The sequence below is a fragment of the Grampus griseus genome, assembly GCF_964374135.1.
Source record: "Grampus griseus genome assembly, chromosome: 4".
Taxonomy (NCBI): Eukaryota; Metazoa; Chordata; class Mammalia; order Artiodactyla; family Delphinidae; genus Grampus; species Grampus griseus.
In genome coordinates this window covers 79,194,558-79,215,765 of record NC_138997.1, presented here as the reverse complement: position 1 = coordinate 79,215,765, position 21,208 = coordinate 79,194,558, and the positions used below count along the sequence as shown (strand labels likewise).

At 40.1% G+C, this 21,208-nt stretch overlaps 1 protein-coding gene across 8 annotated transcripts in view; it reads right to left on the bottom strand.

Moving 5' to 3' along the window:
• Window positions 1–21,208, bottom strand: part of APBB2 (amyloid beta precursor protein binding family B member 2) — a 374,441-nt gene that overhangs the window by 263,721 nt on the left and 89,512 nt on the right. For all 8 annotated transcript variants that reach the window (XM_082652792.1, XM_082652799.1, XM_082652791.1 and 5 more), the window contains one exon: window positions 459–564. The gene's annotated coding sequence lies outside the window, so the exon portion shown is untranslated. The remainder of the gene's footprint in view (window positions 1–458; window positions 565–21,208) is intronic.

Sequence of the window (21,208 nt, the reverse complement as noted above, 5' to 3'; positions counted from 1 at the left end):
TTCCACATTTTATTTTCCTTTCCAGACAAGAAAAGAACCAAATGGATTACATTCTTATTCTAAAAAATTCAGAACCAAAGAGCTTATCTAAAAGTCTAAAACTCCTGAAGCTCAGAAAACTGGACTCACTTTTCCGTCACACCATATTACACTGTCTTACCTTTAGAGTTTAATTCATCTACTGAACACCTAATAAAGGTTTTATCACAACCCTGAGGACTCAGTTTATGAAATCACAAAGAAATGGCACATTGCAGAAAGTCATCCTAATCTCCTGAAACGTTGTTTTATTTTTTTTTAAAGGTCTCCTGAGTCCCTTTCCATGTTTCAAGTCTGTAAGAGCACATAAAACTTACAAAGCCAGGAAAGAAAGGAAGTAGAAAAGCCACAGACAAACTGTTAACTTTCTGAGAGAAATGTAACAAAATTTTTAAAAAGCAAATTAGAAAATTACTTACTTTTCCCAGGTCTTTGGTACAAAGCTCAGAAGGCAATTTCCCTTTTCCCACAAAGTCTTGTTAATTAATAGCAATCACTCAATGAGGTCAGGCAGCCCGAATATATCTAGAAATTGTGTAGAGACAAAAAGTTAACATTCAAAGTCAGATTAGAAATTAAAAATCAAAACACCCCATTGCTATTCACAGTCTCTGCATAATTAAAATACAGATTTCATTGGAATATCTAAATGATGAGCTATATTAGCTTCTTTTCTTTCAGAACAATACTAACAAGACTTGCTAAATCTAGATGGTGTTTTGATCTGTCATCTAATTAAAGTTACTAAAGCCGGAATCAGCAAGGCTTGTTGGCAACCGTTCACGATAAAAATGTCCTTCTCAGGGAGTTCTAAAAAGCAACTTAGGGAGGATGTGGACTTCTAATTATACTGTGACTTGGGAGGGAAGGTCTTCCGAAATCACACTTGCTTGCCTCACCTTCCAAAGATGAGCTCATCTCACAAACACAGAAGCAGTTGTAAATAGAAGTGAACAATAACAACTTAAAGAAATTCATCAACAACTTGTAAATGCCCTTCAGATGTATCCATTGAAGCACACTTCACTTTTGAAGGTGGGAATGAGAAGAAAGAGGCGTGTTAACTTTTTTTAAAAAATAAATTTATTTATTTTGGCTGCACTGGGTCTCTGTTGCTCTGCGCGGGCTTTCTCTAGAGGTGCAGTGAGCGGGGGCTACTCTTCGTTGCGGTGCACGGGCTTCTCACTGTGGTGGCTTCTCTTGTTGTGGAGCACAGGCTCTAGGTGCACGGGCTTCAGTAACTGTGGCACGCAGGCTCAGTAGTTGTGGCCGAAGGGCTCTAGAGTACAGGCTCAGTAGTTGTGGCGCACGGGCTTAGTTGCTCCGAGGCATGTGGAATCTTCCCGGACCAGGGCTTGAACCCACGTTCCCTACATTGGCAGGCAGATTCTTAACCACTGCGCCAACAGGGAAGTCCCAATTTTTTTCTAATAAAACAGAAAATCCGAAAATTCTGCATGATGATAATCTCACTTAAAACATAAGTTACTTCCCCCAACAATGCTGTGAACGAATACATAGGTAATACATCATTCATAAGATAAACGAGTTTAAGTAGGTGTAACAGATGCCACAGGTACACCATAACCTAAAGTCTGTGCACCTGTCAGCCTCTCCCACACTGGGCCGCACATTAGATGTAATTCTAAGAAGCGTGATAAATTCATTTAAAAGCCATAAGAGATTGAGAAATAGGTCCTTTAGGAGGAGGCAGGAAGCACTGCCACGGTAGGCAGTCAGAATCCCACAGGCATCAATAGTCATCATTTATTATTACTGTCATTGTTACTGTTACAGTTTAGAGTTACTATTACTGTTACAATGTTATTGTTACACTTACACAGTATCCACTCGCAAGCCAGGTTCTTCTCTAAGTGTTTTTACATGTATTAACTCCATTTAGGATAGAGACAAGCAGAAATATCCCCTAGACATCACCCTGGTGCCACATAGTACACTCAGTTCTCCTATAACACTCGTGTTTGCTCCAAGGTTGATACAGTAGGGAGCAACTTGAGCGTAACTTCATTTTCACATTTGTTTAGGTATAATTTCACTGCAAGAAACATTAGGTAATAGCAGAAGATTGCACGGGGCGGAACCCAGCTGTCTAAGGATACACAAAAGGCACAAAACCCACGCCTCAAATATCTGTTGGCGATCTCAGTCCCCCCGACATGTGCCGAGCCACAGCCCTCCAAGCTGGGTGCCCCAACTTTCCTTCTGATTTCAGGTAACCCTCTTTCCACCACTTCACAGTGACGCATAAACTGCAACCCTTCCAGGGCCTCAGTCCACAGGAAATGTCACGACTTTCTCAAGGTAAAATGCCATATTTAGTGCACTTTTTATCTATTTACTTCTTGGCCAACTAATATGTGTAAAACTGTGCTCCGATTTTTATTCAGTTCCCATCTTACTTTTTTTTAATGTGTCACTGATAAAGGTTTTTTTTTTTTAATTTATTTTTGGCTGTGTTGGGTCTTCGTTGCTGTGCGTGGCTTTCTCTAGTTGTGGCGAAAGGGGCTACTCTTTGTTGAGGTGTGCAGGCTTCTCATTGCGGTGGCTTCTCTTGTTGCAGAGCACAGGCTCTAGGTGCGCAGGCTTCAGTAGTTGTGGCACGTGGGCTCAGTAGTTGTGGCTTGTGGGCTCTAGAGCGCAGGCTCAGTAGTTGTGGCGCATGGGCTTAGTTGCTCCGCGGCATGTGGGATCTTCCCAGACCAGGGCTTGAACCCGTGTCCCCTGTGATTCAGTCAGCTGTGGCCAGGTCGGCAGGGCCATGTGACAGGCTTTCCTCACAAATGGCTCTACGAGTGGTGCAGGTAACCTGCTAGTGTTGGAGGGTCTCCTGCAGAGGCGGGCAGTGACTGTGTCTCACCATGGGGACAAGGACACTGGCAGCAGAAGTTCTGGGAAGTACTCCTTGGCGTGAGCCCTCCCAGAGTCTGCCATCAGCCCCACCAAAGAGCCCAGGTAGGCTCCAGTGCTGGGCTGCCTCATTGATAAAGGTTTTTGAGTGTTATGTCCCTGATCCTACTTTTCCCTTAAGCACTGGGGGATTTACTGCATAGCATGGTGGTTTTTAGAAACACATATATTGCATTTTAGCAGAACTGACTGTATAATAACTAGTGTTTACAAGGATGCTTGTGTGTTGTGTGTTTTGTTTTGTTTTTTGGGGTTTTTTTGGCCATGCCACATGGCTTATGGGATCTTAGTTCCCCGACCAGGGATCGAACCCAGCCCCATGCAGTGAAAGCGCTGAGTCTTAACCACTGGACCACCAAAGGAAGTCCCAGGACGCTTGTGATTTAGACCAGAGGGGTTAAATTATGATTTTCAAATACTTTCATTATGTTAAAGAGGATAGCAACATATGTAATTTAATTTTAGAAAGAATCACATTCACATACTTTACAATAACCTAGTATGGACACTTTTAAGGGTGTTTCAGTTACGTGAAAAATTTATTTATGAGAAGTTCCGTAATGGTGTTGTTAGATAAATGAAGTGTTACTGCACCATTCCGGACAGACCAACATGATGGTGTTATAAAGATACAATTCTTGCAGACAAGAGGACTTAGCCAGAATTGCTAGAGAGGAGAAACTGAATTACTTGTCATTCCTTGAAACCAATAAATTTTTAAAAGATTAAAGTTATCTGTAAAAAAAAGTCCAAGATATACATAAAGATATGTACAAAGAAGTTTTCTATTAAAGTAATAACATTTTAAGCAATTTTAAAATATAAATATTCAGCAATGGATAAAGTTTTTAAAATCTGTAAGATATTTAATAAAATGAGAAAATGTTTTTAAGCAGTGTTCATTGGGAATGCAGACTATAAGATGATTTGTTCCATATGATCTCAATTTTGTTTAAAAGTATCTATACCTAGAAAAAAGACTAGAATGAAAAAAGTCAACATTTGTGTATAGTTGCTAATTAGAGATAACAGAATAAGGATAGAATAATTTTTATTTTCTTTGCATTTTCCTGTGGTTCCCAAATCTTCCACAATAATCATATCTACTTTTATAGTTAGAAATAATCATATGCTATATAAAAATAGGACTAAGGCATTTGGTGGGGAAAAAACCCTCTTTTTATCCCCACTTTAATTCTGAATGTGACTCCAGCCAGTAGAATGAACACCAGCCCAAGAACAAGGGTACCAGATGCTTCCTCCACAGGTATTAACAGATCCAGTCACAGAAAGTATTTTCTATCTCATAATTCAAGGGCAAATACATCCCAAAAGATGTTCAAAGTATATAAATCCGTTTTAGAGGCCAAAATATAATTTGCTTTTACTGGCTAAAACAGTTATAGATTTAGTAAAATCCAGATGAAAGAAGACTTTTAATTATATAATTGCATATTAGCTGTCTTAATGTCTGAAAGAAATTTAGTTATGAATGAAGAAATTGTGCTCTGGATAAAGCTCCTTTCAAACAAGATCAAGATTAAAGAAATACAAGAAGCAATGGATTCGGTTGTGGGGATGAGTGCCTCACTAGGGGAGTTTTCGATAGAAAGTAAGAAAGAGATATTGATCTTTACGACCTCCAAAAGAACTCAGCTGTATTAAAAATTTTCCCAATAACCATAAAACTGGACTTTGAAAATAATCCATTTGCCAAAAACGGTGACTCCTTATTAGTCATCAGTCTGCTTAGTTTAATCCCATGCACTGAAATTGCATAAGAACTAAATGGTGAAACTACAATACTCTGAAGTCAAGGGCCAGTGTGGAACAGTTTGGCCACCACACAACCCGAGTTCACTTACCTATACTGGCCAGCAGCACATTTAAAGGATGTGCCCCTTTCCATCTTCAGCATAGCATTACTCACATCAAATACCCAGTAACTATTTGGTGTAGAGCAATTACTTTAGTACCACTCTCCATTCTCAAGAATGCACTGAGGATTAAAAATCAGTGATTGTGTGTGTGTGCGTGTGCGTGGTTTTGTTTTATAAAATTATAAAGCATCTGTAACATGCAGTGTATACATCTGAATAATAACCGTATTCCTGCTGTACAAAGTATAGATGTACTAGTCTCTGTTTTGTTTTGTTTTTTACTTCCAAAAATGCTGACTTCAATGGAAAACAAACAAAAAACCCTTCTGTTTCAAATTTGCTTTTGTATTTTTAAGCATTTTCATAACTTCCCTATCAAATGGAAACAAAGCTACTGATTTCACGTTTTGTTCTGGTTTGTTTCACAGAATAGAAGAGGCAAATGAATATTTTAATTACGCTATCATATACAAGAAGAGATCACAGAGGTGATTCTGAGTTCCAGAAAAATCAGTTCAAGTTCAAGATCAGAGACTATCATTTTATCAAATGTATGTTGATTACTTTGGAAAATAACTGAAATTCTTGGCTTCTGTGTCTCACAAGTTGCTGCCTAAAATGCTGCACATATGCACCTTTAATAATTTGCAACCACGTATTATAATCAGCAAATAAATTCAGATACTATTTTCAGTTAGGAGTGTTCAAAATAAAAACTATGAATTTTAATTTTTAAAAGAAAACATGCAGAAATATACATCTACCTATATACACCTCACACTGACTCTGAAAATACAGAACACCTAGGAACTCTCAGTATGGAAACTATATTTCTTAAATTGCTCTAAGAATTAGCATATGTATAGCTCAGGGGAATACACTCTCTTAGCATTACTGGATATAAAAAAGGGCAACCAATTTTCAGAGTCTACCTGGAAAATAAGCAGAAATTATTTTCTCAGGCTCTCTAGTCACTCTGTGGGCAGAATTCCAACATAATCTAAATTGGTCTTGGCACTATCTCACTCCCCCTTTTTGCATCACTACACCACCTCTGGTCCAAAGCCCAATGACCTTCTCTTTCAACGGCCTCCTCCTCTCATTGGTCCTTTCCTTCCAACTTCTAAACTTCCAATGACTCCATGGCAATATTTTAGCAGAAGCTGGGGAATGGGGGAGTTTCAACAAATGATTAAGGAATTTTAACTTTCTCTGGATTATATGCATTTTTAAAGAAAAATTTGAGTACCCAGATCTTGTTTTTCTAAGCACCATAGCTCACTGGAGAAATAGTTGGGTCCAGGCCCGGGGGTAAGGAAAGTACAATATAAGCCTAGAACATCATACTATGCCAGAAAGCAAGAAGTGCTCAAATATTAATGCAGACATGACAGAAGAACACAGGAGCTGCCTTGAAGGGGCTCCCACTGGCCAAATGTGGTACAATTTGAACAACAAAAAGAATGATACGGATAAATTATAACACACTCAATTTTAAAAAAAGGAACCATAAATCCACAGATATTCATGGAAAGGGGGATAGTGGAAAGCTCTTTTTTACAAAGAAAGCCAGCTAATAAACACCAAAGGAATAGCAGAAATAGAAAGTCCCACTTTGCAACCACCAAGGCAATGATTGATTCAGTCAAGGGTCATTAATGGACGCTAAAACCATTAGGGAAAGGGTTGCTATGGAACAGGATACTCACACAGCCTCAGAATATCACCCCACAGATTACTTATCACTTACCGAGGGGAAGAGGTATCTTTACAATGGAGAGCTCTGGCAGACCACCTTACCCAAGTGTTGGTTGGCACAATCAATTATAGGATAACTGAATGTCATGTCTCCACAGGGACTATGTAGTACGTTTGTCAAAAGGCTTAATCTGTATCTCATCATAAAGTAACAATCAAACAAATCCAGTACTTGTGGTACTTTCTGCAAGACAATTATCTTGGCATTTTCCAAGATACCAGTGCCATGAATGACAAAAATAAACAAAAACAGGGTGACTGTTCTGGATTAAAGGAAAAGAAACAAAATGCAGTGAATGACTGTTGATGAATCGTGGATGAGGAGAGGGGTTATAAAAAGACATTACTGGAATAACTGGGGAAATTTGAATCCGTATTACGGACTATGTGGGAGAATATTCTTGTGTTTGGGAGATACATATTAAAGTCTTAATATTTCAAGTAAAGGGTCATGACCTCTATAACTAACTCAACCGGTTCAGCAAAAATGTTTTAAAGTGTATGTATACAGAGACAGAGAGACAAAAACAGAAAGAGACAGAGATAAAACAAATTTGGCAAAATGTTAGCATTTTATTTGGCAGGCTGGTTGTAACCTCTAAAAGCCAGTAACTACGGCTACTTGTAGGCTGTGTCTATTCCATATGAAGAGAGATCATAAAGGAGCCTACGGTTGAAACCAACACAAATAGAAATAGAGATTACTGGTGTTAGAGCATTTAGTCCATTTTTCAGAAAACTTTTTCCAATGCATTTTTCTTCTGTAGCAATTAATGGTCATTAGTTGGGAGGAAGAAGATTTACAGAGAAAAAGAAACCCAAGGAAGAGGATAACAATGGATAAAAATTAGGCACAGATAATTTCAGTTCTCTTCCATACCTCTTCTTTGGAAGAAGAGGTAAGTCTCGAGGTTTAAAAAAATTGTGCATTGTTTTCCATCCTGGTGAGAAACGCTGGATAGATGTGTACCTTTCCAAAGAGCAAGAAAGAGTCCCTCTGCAAGAGGTATTCTGACCAAACACCAGGACCAGTGAAGCTGAGCACTTCATTTCATGCCCAGCCCTGGCTAAGCCTAGAACAGAGGGGCATGTGTCTGAATAACGAACATTCCATGTGGGAAAACTTGCATCCCAGAAGCGCAGCTTTCAGCAGCTGCCTCAAACTGAATGTGTTGGAAACAGAATTCTCCTCCACCAAACTTGATCCCTTGTTTCTATTACCTCTCTTCTCAGTCTATCCAGTCTCAAAAGTGCAGCTTCATCTTTCACTTTGGTTCCCATTGGCCCACTCTTCCTCATTCACATCCTCAGGGCCATATTGGCCACAAGGTCTCTCGCAGTCCAGGTAGAAGCAGCCTCTCTTTTCTCTGTTTCTCCTCAATACTTCTATCTATGGCACTCACTTGACACTTTTTAAATATCTTTGCCACACGGTACTGATTCTGTACTCACTGTAGGCAAGAACTTTACTACGTTACCTCATTTAAAAATCACTGAGGGCCTTCCCTGGTGGCGCAGTGGTTAAGAATCCGCCTGCCGATGCAGGGGACACGGTTTCGAGCCGTGGTCTGAGGAGATCCCACATGCCGCGGAGCAACTAAGCCCGTGAGCCCCAACTACTGAGCCTGCGCTCTAGAGCCTGCGAGCCACAACTACTGAGCCCACGAGCCACAACTACTGAAGCCCGCGCGCCTAGAGCCCATGCTCCGCAACAAGAGAAGCCACCGCAATGAGAAGCCCGTGCACCGCAATGAAGAGTAGCCCCCGCTCGCTGCCCCGCTCGCCGCAACTAGAGAAAGCCCGCACGCAGCAACAAAGACCCAACGCAGCCAATTTAAAAAAAAAAAAAAAATCACTGAAATTCTGTGAAGTAGTTTACATTATTTTGCTTCTATCTACGGAAGAAATGGATACTCAGACAGGTGAAATAACTCGTCCGAGGTCACAGAGCTGTAAAGTTGATATTCAGACCCTGATCTTCTGGTTCTACCCTAACACCAAGGTGCTTCCGATTTTATTTATCATTTTAAACACTGTCCCCTGTCCTTAAATCAAGCACAGACTCCTTGAAGGAAGGGATCTATTTTATCCAGCCTTGTGCTCTCTCCAGAGCCTAGCAATACTCATAACTCATGTTCACTGAATTATATTTCAAGACTCAGTCCAGAAACCATTTTTCTTTCTGACTTCCAAGCTCAATCCCTGTAGCACCACCCACCCCCTCCCCTTGCCCTCTATATGTTTCTACTGCAGTACACGCAAGCCTTAACGGCAGGCTTCGTGACTGCCGCGTGTGTGCCCTGGAACACAGCAGGCACCTAATGTATGTTTGCTAAATGAAATGTTTATGCATGAGACAGCTGGGTTCCTTATCAAGGCTACTATGTCTTGCTAGAAAATTGACCTCATTTTTGTCTTTATCACATACTGAGGAAATTATTTTAGGAAAGAGTGACACAGGGAAAATGGAGAAAAACAGTCTTGGCCTTTGGGTCCTACCCACTTCACCTGCTGTCCTGGGTATACTGTGTTCTGGAGAAGTGCTTCCAAATTTTAATGGATACGTAGTATCATTCAATACAAATTACGATTCAGTATGTTTGTGGTAGAGCCCAAGATTCTGCATTTCTTTTTCTGGGGTGTGGGGGGATGCAAACAAGAGGCTAACCCAGATTCTGCATTTCTAACAAGCTCCCAAGACACGTTGATGCTGCTGATCTATGGACCACACTTCCCAGGAGCAAGAAGTCCTAGACTGTAATAGTGAAACTGCCCATTTAAGGAGAAATAACATGTAGACTAAATGACCAGACATAAATTCAGAGTGTTAATGCTAGTTATCTCTGGGTTTCTTCTTTCTGCTTTCCTGTAATTTCCAAGTATTCTATAATGACTCTTGCTGATGGAAATAAAAATTTTAAATGCTATATATACACATGCATAAAAAACTGTACATTTGGACATTTCTACTTTGCATGGTTACATCTTTATTTAAGCAACAAATATACTTAAGAGGACCAGACTTGGGAAATAACAAGATGGTGAATTTAGCAATTCCCTGTCTGCTCATTTTATCATGTAGATTAACATAAAACAGTAATTACCCTTAGCAAGCAGTCACCACCACAAGCATTGCTTTTCTCAGGTTCCTTTCCCTTAGAAGAAAGAGAAAGAATCCATTCAGTTGGAAGACAATAAAAGGCAAACCAAATTAAGGACAGAAGAAAAAACAAGCAGGTGCTACAATGAACCTCTTCCAAGTGGGTCAACAGAACCTCATGAAGTTGAAAAGGAGGTGGAAATGCGTTTCTCCCAGCAGAGGTGGGGTGGGCTGGGTTCCCCGACAAGGCAAAGTGCAATAAATTAAAGCAGCACTCACTGTGCACCTGCAAGCGAGGTGCAAAGAAATGGTCCTCAGAGGAGCCTCCCTTCCAAACGTAACAAGGAAAGACCGTCAGGAAAAGGCCATTAGAGGGTGTGCATTTGCAGGAAAGCACTCCCCAAATACCTCCTTCTCTTCCGTGTTGTTCCAAAGGATGCCAGGTTTATCCTATGAGTTGCAGAAGTTGCAGCCCAGGCAGGTGGGCACCTCATGCCCACTCCCATACCCGCAGCTATTCCAGACTCTTGCCCAGCCATAGGTACCTGTGACTCAGGAAGGGCCAAAAACAAAGGAGGCACTTTGTAACCAGAGTGTTCCCGGTTAAAGTAGGACCAACAAGGTTCTGCATCCTCTGTTTTCCAACCCACAGGCCTAAGTGACTTTTTGCCTTAAAGGAATATTGTGAAACTCACTGTGAAACTACCCAAAAGGATTGGAACTTAGTGTCTGGAAGGCTTATATGTACAATGGGACTAAAAATCACTTCTGTGTGTCTATTAAGGATGTGGTTTCCTATCTGTGAAGTTTAGACACGCTAGACATTCAGCTCAACTGAAAACAGTGAGTCACTTTATTGCTATTGAGTTCTGTGAGTCTAGAGCTGGACCATTCAAGGCAAATAAGCATATGCTGAGGTATTTAAAAATGTGATCACTTGAGATTTCGATAGCATCAAAGTCATCATCTTGATGGGAGAAAAAATCTGAATCTACTTGGACTTGCTTAAATTTCTTTTACTGAAATTCAATATTGTTTTTATTTTGAATTAGATGGATGGTAGATGGGGTGGGGGAGGGGAAAGCACCATAATCTTCTCGGTGCTCCAAAGCCTCAGAGTCTTAATATCTTAGTAGGAATTTTAGATTTGAGGAGACGTAAGAGGCACGACAATCAAATAAAATGCAGTACACGGTCTTTAGCTTGGATTCTGGTTTAACTTTTTTTTCAATGCTAAAGACTTAGGGGATTAAGTCTTTGGGAAATTTGACTATGGACTGATAATAAATGATATTTGAGGACTACAATTAATTTTGTTGGCCATCATAATAGTACTGCATTTACATAAGGCAGCTTCTTTATTTCTTGGAGATGAATGCTAAAGTACGTAGGGGTAAAATGCCATGATATCTAAAATTTATTTTGAAATGGCTCAGCAAAAAATAATATATGTAGGGCTTCCCTGGTGGTGCAGTGGTTGAGGGTCTGCCTGCTAATGCAGGGGACACGCGGAGCAGCTGGGTCCGTGAGCCACAACTGCTGAGCCTGCGCGTCTGGAGCCTGTGCTCCGCAACAGGAGAGGCCGCAATGGTGGGAGGTCCGCGCACCGCGATGAAGAGTGGCCCCCGCTTGCCACAACTGGAAAAAGCCCTCACACAGAAACGAAGACCCAACACAGCAAAAATAAATTTAAAAAAAAAAAATAATAATAATATATGTAAATTTACACAGATGAAGTAAATAAGAAAAATGCTAATAGTTACTGAAATCAGATAGGGGTTCTATGGGTTTTCATTGTAGTATATTCCTTCTACTTTTTTCTATATTTGAAAAATTTTAGAGTTAAAAGTTTAAATTTATATCAAAAACATTTATGACCCCATAGTTTTATCTCCCTTGTCCTATTCTCTTGCCATATTAGACCACAGTCCATCTATAGTAGGTTATTTTCTTTTCTCTAGAACACACCCTCTCACGCCTTCCACCTCTGTAACTTTGTGTGTTATATTGTCTCAACCTGGCATTTTTCTCCCTCCAATAACCGGGCCTCTGGTGAAAGCTGATTTATTCTTTCAGGTCAATCTCAAAGGCTACCCCCTCTCGGAAAACTTTCCCAACCTCCACCCCACTTTATGCATCTCCCCTTTTCAGACTCCCCATTACACCTTGTACCTCTCAGCATACCTATCACATTCTACCCTGCAAGGTAAACACTGAAGCTGACATTTACTGAGAGCTTCCCACGTGTGAGGCCCTGTTCACATGCTGTCGCATGCAATCTTTACTTCACTCATTTCTTTCCTACCCCACTGAGGTAGGAGCTGTCATTACCTCTTTTCACAAGTGAGGAAACAGGCTTTGAGGGGCTGGGTGACCTACCCAGTTACAGGGTCAGTAAGTGGCAGTGCCAGGCTTCATTCAAATACAGCCCATCTGCTTCTAAACTCTTTAAGCACTAGTGTGTATGTCATTTGCATGGCGGCCTGATCCTTTCCTACTACATTGTAACAATTTAAGGGCAGGTATTACATCTTCTTTCTTTATTCACTCAACCAATAATTGTTGAAAAGCCACTATTATCAGGAAACCACTGCCCTATGTGATGAGGTAAAGATACGAGTGAAAAGGACAGTTTTTGACCTAGACAAAAACTAAGGAAATCTGAACAAACTATGGACTTTAGTTAATAAAAATGTATGTACTGGTTCATTAATTGTAACAAATGTACCATATGAATGTAAGATGTCAATAATAGGGCAAACAGGGTGAGAGGGTTAATGAGAACTCTGTACTGTCTTCTCAATCTTCCTGTAAATCTAAAACGGTTCAAAAAAAATAAAGTCTATTTTAAAAAAGGAAAAAATAACGTGACAATGAGGTCAGTTTTCTTGATTGGCTCATAAACTCCCTACAAAATCAATCCTAAAGAAGAGTGGTTCAGTCATTCTAGCAAAAGGGGTGACAATGAAACGCCTGACTAGGGCCTATCTGGGGAATGAATTCAAATGAGGATCTCCAGCTGAATGTGTGGCACGTGTTTTTTAAACCTAGTCTCATACACGTATGTCCTTCCCCTCATACAACACGAACATGCTTCAGGCTCCAGTTTCTGCAGCTTAATTCACGATGTTTTAATGAACATACACAGGAAGGGATGTACCACATCTCCTACTTCCCTAAATCAACTCAAGTTCTTAAGTTCTCAGAAAGACTCTTAGGATATTCAATTCCTTTTTTAAGCATGGCTTATTTTTTGGTTTTGATTTTTTTGTTTTTGCTTTTTTCCTTAAAGAATCACAGAGCTTCAAGTCCCACACTCCACAGCCATCTCAAACCCAGAACTTTAGGTACCTACACATTAATATACTGAACCATCCTATGCCTGATTCTTCCCTAAAAAAAGGGAACTCGGTCTTTCAGATACTGTTCAAGGATTCCTCTCCACTTTAGTAAATGGCTATCTCCACCACATTTGTGAGATCAGCTACATTTCCACATATAAAAACCTTCCTATGTGAAGCTAGCCTAATAAACCACCATGAGTAACAGTAACTCTTTTTTTAGATCTAACTCCTGGAAAACTTCAGCTCGTCACAGCTATGTAACTATTTAACAGACACCATTTGACAATATTAACCATAGTAATAAGTAACAGCATTGAGAGTATTTCACTGGTTGTGGTGCATTTTGGAAGTTAGTCTCATAAAAGTACTGTGATATGGGTGGTAAAGATATCATCACCATTTTAAGATGAGGAAAACTGAGGCTTACAGTTGAAGTCAGAACTCACTCAAATACACCACTGCGTGACTTTGTTCCGCGGGGGATCCTCCAAGTCCTGGTTCAAAGCCAACAGTGCTTTTGCTCTCTCCAGTCAGAAAGCCAGCCCCCCTCCCGGAAACTGTCCACAGTCCTCGCCTCATCCCTGGAGGCACTCTTTCTCTACAGGCCGTGTATCCGCTCATGCATCCAACCTCCTGAGAAGAATCATATAAACTAACTCAGGACTAGGGCCCCGCTTCACTCATGCTTCAGCCGCCACATGTTAACACACGGCCTCACACAGTGGGTGCTCCCCGAGCCCAATGGTCCACAACCTCATGAACGATCCTGAGCTGCAAAGCTTACCCACAGGCAAAAGCCATGAAACAAAAACATACCCTGTTCTGGTGCTTGACAACTAATGCAAAGTTCAAGATGACTTTTTTTCATTGACCTTAAAGCAAAACAAATTATATTTAAGTTTTACAACAGGGCTGATAACCATAAATAGAAAAGAGAGAGTTTTGTTTTCCCCATGAGTCCTCAGTGAGACCTCCAACTCGGGGGCCAAGAACATTCAGGGAATGTGCCACAGATCTTGGTTTTCATCCAGAGTCCAGAAAAAGGGCAGAGGCAAATGAGTTTTACCAGCGATACAGTCTGAGTTCGTCCTACAGGGACCACCCTCTACAAAATAACGCCTAAAATCGGCTTGTGCATATTCCTCTTTCTATAGACCTCTTTCTAATGGCCAAGTTGACGGTTCTGTTATTAGAACCTTGGATTCTTTAAGTCAAATGAAAAGTCAAATATTTTTAAAATATCAAATCATTAAAAAAAAATTCTTCTGTGCCCTCTGGTACCAAATATAAAGGTCCTGACTTCGCACAGAGAGTGAGTGATTCAGAGTTAACTGCTCCTGCCTTGAAAGGAAACCGAAGGCTTCCAGTGCCCCAGGACATCACAGAAGTTGCTGAAAGAAGCAGTTTACTGAATTGTACTTCTGTGTCTTCAAAGTTTTAACATGCCCAACAGTGGAAAACTAAAACCATTTGGATCAAAGAGGCTAAAAATCAATGCTTGCTTTGTTTGTTTTTAACCAGAATAATAACCAAAACTGAATATAGTTCACCAAGGTATTAAATTCTGTCTCAGTGTATTTTTCCTTCTGTATCCAACTATACAAGAGACTTTTAAAAAAAAATAATAAAATGCTCTATTCTACCATCAATAACACACATGTGCTTTGAATTTTTCAGGAATGAAAGATGGGGTTGTGGGACTCTCCAAACCCTTCCTTGTGTGTCCAATGGCATATATTATAAGACTGCTCCCCTGCACTCATGAGAAAAGTGATCACAGGATACCAGAGGGAACTTACGGAGTGTGTGTGTGTGTGTGTGTGTGTGCGCGCGCACACACTCAGCTGTGGTGTATCTATGGGTGGGGTTAGGGTGGGGGAGGGCAAGCAACAGAGTGTTGGAACTCCTAAAAAGTGTCATAGGTGTTGCCTAAGATCTAAAATTCCACTCGCCCCTCCACTTTTCCTCTCTGTTCTTTGCTCCAGGAAGCTGACCCACTTGACAACACACTCCCTCAAAGCAATCCTGAGGAAAAAGAACAAAGCTGGAGGCATAACCTCCCAGACTTCAGACAATACTACAAAGCTACAGTAACCAAAACAGCATGGTACTGGCACAAAAACAGACGTATAGATCAATGAAACAGAATAGAGAGCCCAGAAATAAACCCATAAACTTACAGTCAGTTAATCTTCAACAAAGGAAGCCAGAATATACAATGGAGAAAAGACGGTGTCTTCAGCAAGTAATCCTGGGAAATCTGGACAGCCTCAAGTAAATCAATGAAAATAGAACACTCCTTCACACCACATACAAAAATAAACTCAAAATGGTTTAAGGACCTAAATATAAGACATGACACCACAAAACTCCTAGAAGGGAACATAGGCAAAACATTCTCAGACATAAATCACAGCAATATTTTCTTAGGTGAGTCTCCCAAGGCAAAAGAAATAAAAGCAAAAATAAATAAATGGGACCTAATCAAACACATAAACTTTTGCACAGGAAAGGAAACCACCAACAAAACAAAAACACAACCAACAAAATGGGAGACAATATGTGCAAATGATGCAACCAACAAGGGGTTAATTTCCAAAATATTCAAACAGTGCATACAATTCAATATCAAAAAAAAAAAAAAAAAAGACAACCCAATCAAAAAATGAGCAGAAGACCTAAACAGACATATCTCCAAAAAAGACAGACAGATGGCTAACAGGCACATGAAAAGATGCTCAACATCTCTAATTATTAGAGAAATGAAAATCCAAACTACAATGAGGTATCACCTCACACTGGTCAGAATGGCCACCATCAAAAAGTCTACAAACAATAAATGCTGGAAAGGGTGTGGAGAAAAGGGAACCCTCTTGCACTGTTGGTGGGAATGTAAATTGGTGCAGCCACTATGGAAAACAGTATGGAGGTTCCTTAAAAAACTCAAAAGAGTTACCGTATGATTCAGTAATCCCATTCCTGGGCATATTTCCGGAAAAGATGAAAAATCTAATTTGAAAAGATACATGCACCATGGATGGACCTAGAGAGTATCATACTAAGTGAAGTAATCAGACAGAGAAAAATAAAATAATACAGACTCACATAGCAAAGGAAACCATAAACAAGACCAAAAGACAACCCTCAGAATGGGAGAAAATATTTGCAAATGAAGCAACTGACAAAGGATTAATCTCCAAAATTTACAAGCAGCTCATGCAGCTCAATAACAAAAAAACAAACAACCCAATCCAAAAATGGGCAGAAGACCTAAACAGACATTTCTCCAAAGAAGATATACAGAGTGCCAACAAACACATGAAAGAATGCTCAACATGATTAATCATTAGAGAAATGCAAATCAAAACTACAATGAGATATCATCTCATACCAGTCAGAATGGCCATCATCAAAAAATCTACAAACAATAAATGCTGGAGAGGGTGTGGAGAAAAGGGAACACTCTTGCACTGCTGGTGGGAATGTGAATTGGTGCAGCCACTATGGAGAACAGTATGGAGGTTCCTTAAAAATCTACAAATAGAACTACCATATGACCCAGCAATCCCACTCCTGGGCATATACCCTGAGAAAACCATAATTCAAAAAGAGTCATGTACCAAAATGTTCATTGCAGCTCTATTTACAATAGCCAGGAGATGAAAACAACCTAAGCGTCCATCACCGGATGAATGGATAAAGAAGATGTGGCACATATATACAACGGAATATTACTCAGCCATAAAAAGACACGAAATTGAGCTATTTGTAATGAGGTGGATGGATCTAGAGTCTGTCATACAGAGTGAAGTAAGTCAGAAAGAGAAAGACAATACTGTATGCTAACACATATATATGGAATTTAAGAAGAAAAATGTCATGAAGAACCTAGGGGTAAGACAGGAATAAAGACACAGACCTACTAGAGAATGGACTTGAGGATATGGGGAGGGGGAAGGGTAAGCTGTGACAAAGTGAGAGAGTGACATTGACATATATACACTACCAAATGTAAAATAGATAGTGGGAAGCAGCGGCATAGCACAGGGAGATCAGCTCGGTGCTTTGTGACCACCTAGAGGGGTGGGATAGGGAGGGTGGGAGGGAGGGAGACGCAAGAGGGAAGAGATATGGAAACATATGTATATGTATAACTGATTCACTTTGTTATAAAGCAGGAACTAACACACCATTGTAAAGCAATTATACTCCAATGAAGATGTAGAAAAAAAGCAAAAATAATACAGACTCACAGACATAGAAAAGAAACTTATGGTTACCAAAGGGGAACACGGGCAGGAGTGGGGTGGGGAATGAGGAATATGGGATTAACAGACACATACAACTATATATGAGATAGATAAGCAAGAAGGATTTTCTGTATAACACAGGGAACAATATTCAATATCTTGTAATAACCTATAATGGAAAATAATCTGAAAAAAATATATATATATATATCTGAATCCCTTTGCTGTATACCTGAAACTAACACAATAATGTAAATCAACTATACTTCCATAAAAATAAAAACAAACAAACAAAAATCATGCTCCCTTACCCTCTGGCTCCTGGTTGGGTTTGACCAATGTGGAGGTTCCACAGGAGGACAACCACAGGAGAGCAGAAGGAAGGAGGAAAACAGCTCCCTCCCTGCAGGCTCTCAGGTCACAAGTCCTGTCCAGTGGCCCACTACACACAGCTCTCTGTCTCCCCCCTCACCCCTCAGGGCCCCAAGTGGGAGGAGCTTGGCTGCCACAAGCCCCAGGGCGATGCAGATCTCAGGTAGTTCCTCGACACCCTGTCCAAGTTCTCAGTATGAATGTGCCACCTGTTTCCTGATGAGACCTGGGCTGATCGTATACCTAAAACCTTTGAATACTCACCTAACAAGATACTGCCCTAATCACTACTGTTTTGATCCCACCTTTATGGCAGCCTTACATCAATTATGTCAAAGAAAAGTCACTCGACAATATTTCAGGACCTTTTCTTATTTATTTATTTATTTGGCTGTGCCACACGGCATGTGGGATCTTAGTTCCCCAACCAGGGATTGAACCCATGCCCCCTGCAGTGGGACTGAACCCATGCCCCCTGCAGTGGACGCACGGAGTCCTAACCACTGGACCGCCAGGGAATTCCCCTTCGGCACCTTTTAAAGCTAGCTGTTTTTCACTTTGTTATAAAGCAGAAACTGACACACCACTGTAAAGCAATTATACTCTAATAAAGATGTTAAAAAAAAAAAGCTAACTGTTTTGACTAGTGTACTGACATGGTTTTTGTTTTTTTGTCGTTGTTGTTTAATTCACAAAATGCCATCATCTGCAATAAACTACACAGTAGAGGAAATATACTTATAGCTTAAATGATATTTTTTCAGCCTTACTGAGGGATAATTGACATACTAAATGGTAAGATATCTAAAGTATACATTGTGGTGATTTGATAGACATTGTGAAAGGTTTCCTCTCACCTAGCTAATTAACACATCCATCACCTCACGTATTTTTCTTTTTTTTGATGAGAACATTTAAGTTCCATTCTCTTACAATTACACAATATAGTGTTATCAACTACAGTCACCATGCTTTACATTAAATCCTTAGACCTTATTCACCTTCTAGCTGAAAGTTTATACCCTTTTACAAGCCTCTCCTCTCTTCTACTGTTTCTATGAGTCCAATGCTTTCTTTTTGATTCCACACTTATGTGATACCATAGAGTATTTGTCTTTCTTTGTCTGACTTATTTTACTTAGCATAATGCCCTCAAGGTCCATCCATGTTGTCACAAATGGCAGGATTTCCTTCTTTCTCAAGGCTGAATAATATTCCATTGCGTGTATGTATATGTGTGTATGTATACATGTATATATATAACATCTTCTCATCTTCTTTATCCATTCATCTGTTGACAGACATTTAAGTTGCCTCCATATCTTGGCTACTGTGAATAATACTGCAATGAACATGGGAAGGTAAATATCTCTTCAAGATCCTGTTTCCATTTCCTTGGGATTTTTACCTGGAAGTGGGATTGCTGGATCCTATGGCAGTTCTATTTTCAATTTTTTGAAGAACCTCCATACTGTTTTCCAGTGGTTGCACCAATTTACATTCCAACCAACAATGCACGAGGGTTTCCTTTTCTCCACATCCTCACTAACACCTGTTGTGCTTGTCTTTTTGATAAAAGCCATTCTTACAGATGTGAGGTGATTATCTCACTGTGATTTTGATTTGCATTCCCCTGATGATTAGTGACAGGGAGCACCTTTTCAGTACCTGTTGGCCATTTGTACGTCTTCTTTGGAAAAATGTCTATTCAGTTTCTCTGCTCATGTTTTAATTGGATTATTTGGTTTTCCTGCTGTAGAACTGTATGAGTTCTTTATACATTTTTTGGATATGAACCCCTTATCCAATATATGATTTGTGAATATTTTCTTCCGTTGAGTAGGTTGCCTTTTCATTTTGTTGATGGTTTCCTTTGCTGTGCAGAAGCTTTTTAGTTTAATGTAGTCCCACTTGTTTCAGTGATCCTTTTTAAAATGTAAGTCAGATCAAGTCAGCTGTGCTCAAAACCCTGTCATCTCTGAGAAATGAATATTTCAGGTCCTTATTCTGTCCTGTACCCTTCGCAACCTGTCCCTTACTCCACCCCCATATTTTGTGGCTTTACTCGGCAATACTCTTCCCTTTGTTCCCTCTGCCCTAGCCTCAAGGGCATCTTGGCTGTTTCTCAAACATGCCAAGTTCACTCCCACCTGAGGGCCTTTGCCTTTGCAGTTTCCTGCACCTAGAATGCCACCTCCTGGGTCTCCATATCACTAAGTCCTGCTCAACTGCAACTACTCTAGGAGGCCTTTGCCCATCACCACCTCTTAAGCAGCCCTCTCTTGCTCTATCTCTCTCTCATCCCTTGATTTTTCTTCATTGTGCTTATTACCCCAATACATTATATATTTATTTGTCTATGGCCCACCTCCTCCCACAAGAACGCATGGTCCCAGCGAGCAGGGACCTTGTCTGTTAGGATCATCACTCACCCCCACTGCCCAGAACAGTGGGTAGTGTACAGTCAGCACTCACTAAATCTTTGTCGAATAAATGATTTGGTTAGGGAAAAATAAAAAGGACTGCTGGTCTGCTTTCCTAATGACTGCAGCTAAATTTCCAGCGACCAAGAAGATATTCAGTAGCCATCTTTAGAGATGCTATAGAAGGGATTCTGTAAACTAAAAGATGAGTTTATGGAATAACCTGCCATCCTACGTGAGGATTTTCCACACTGCACATCAAAACCAGCAGAGTACACAGGAAATAATAATAATAAAAAATATGAACAAATTTAAACAATTATTCAAACCAGAGTGGCAAAGATTTTCTGTAAAGCGCCAGAGAGTAACTAACTTACACTTTGCAGGCCACAGAACCTCAGTCACAACTACTGAGCTCTGCTGCTGCATGATAACAGCCAGACACAATACATCAGTGAATAAGCACAGCTGTATTCCAATATAACTTTACTGATGAACACTGAACTATGTATAACTTTCACGTGTCACAAAGTATTATTCTTCTTTTAATTTCTTTCAGTCATTTAAAAATGTGAAAACCATTCTAGGCTCGTGAGCCATATAAAAACAGGCCGTAGGCCAGATCTGGCCTCTTAGCTGTAAGTCTCTGACCCCTGATTTAAATCCTTTCTAAGGGTGTTTTTTTTTTCCTTTTCCTATAGATGAAATACATTCTGGTCCATACAATCTGTTGGATACATAGTCTACAATTAATTAAGCATGGAACAATTGCCTTTGTTAAAGAATAATAAGCTGGATAAACAATTTATTTAGGTGAATAAAAATTACTAACTCACTCTTCCAGGACTGTCTTTCCACCCAGATTTTGGTCATCTTCAAATACAAGCTCTGTTATCACCTTTTTCCTCATCTAAGTATTTTCATTTTCCAACCTAGTGAAGAAATTTCCATTTACTCTTTCTTCCTTTATAGAGAGGGAAACTGTAACAAAATCTTAGGATAGAGGGGAGAGTGGCTTCCCAGGTTGGAGGCAAGGCAGATTCCAGTACAGTGTTTTATGATGAAGCGTACAGTGTGTTGCTTATACTTTGCTTCCAAGTGCTTTCAAACACAC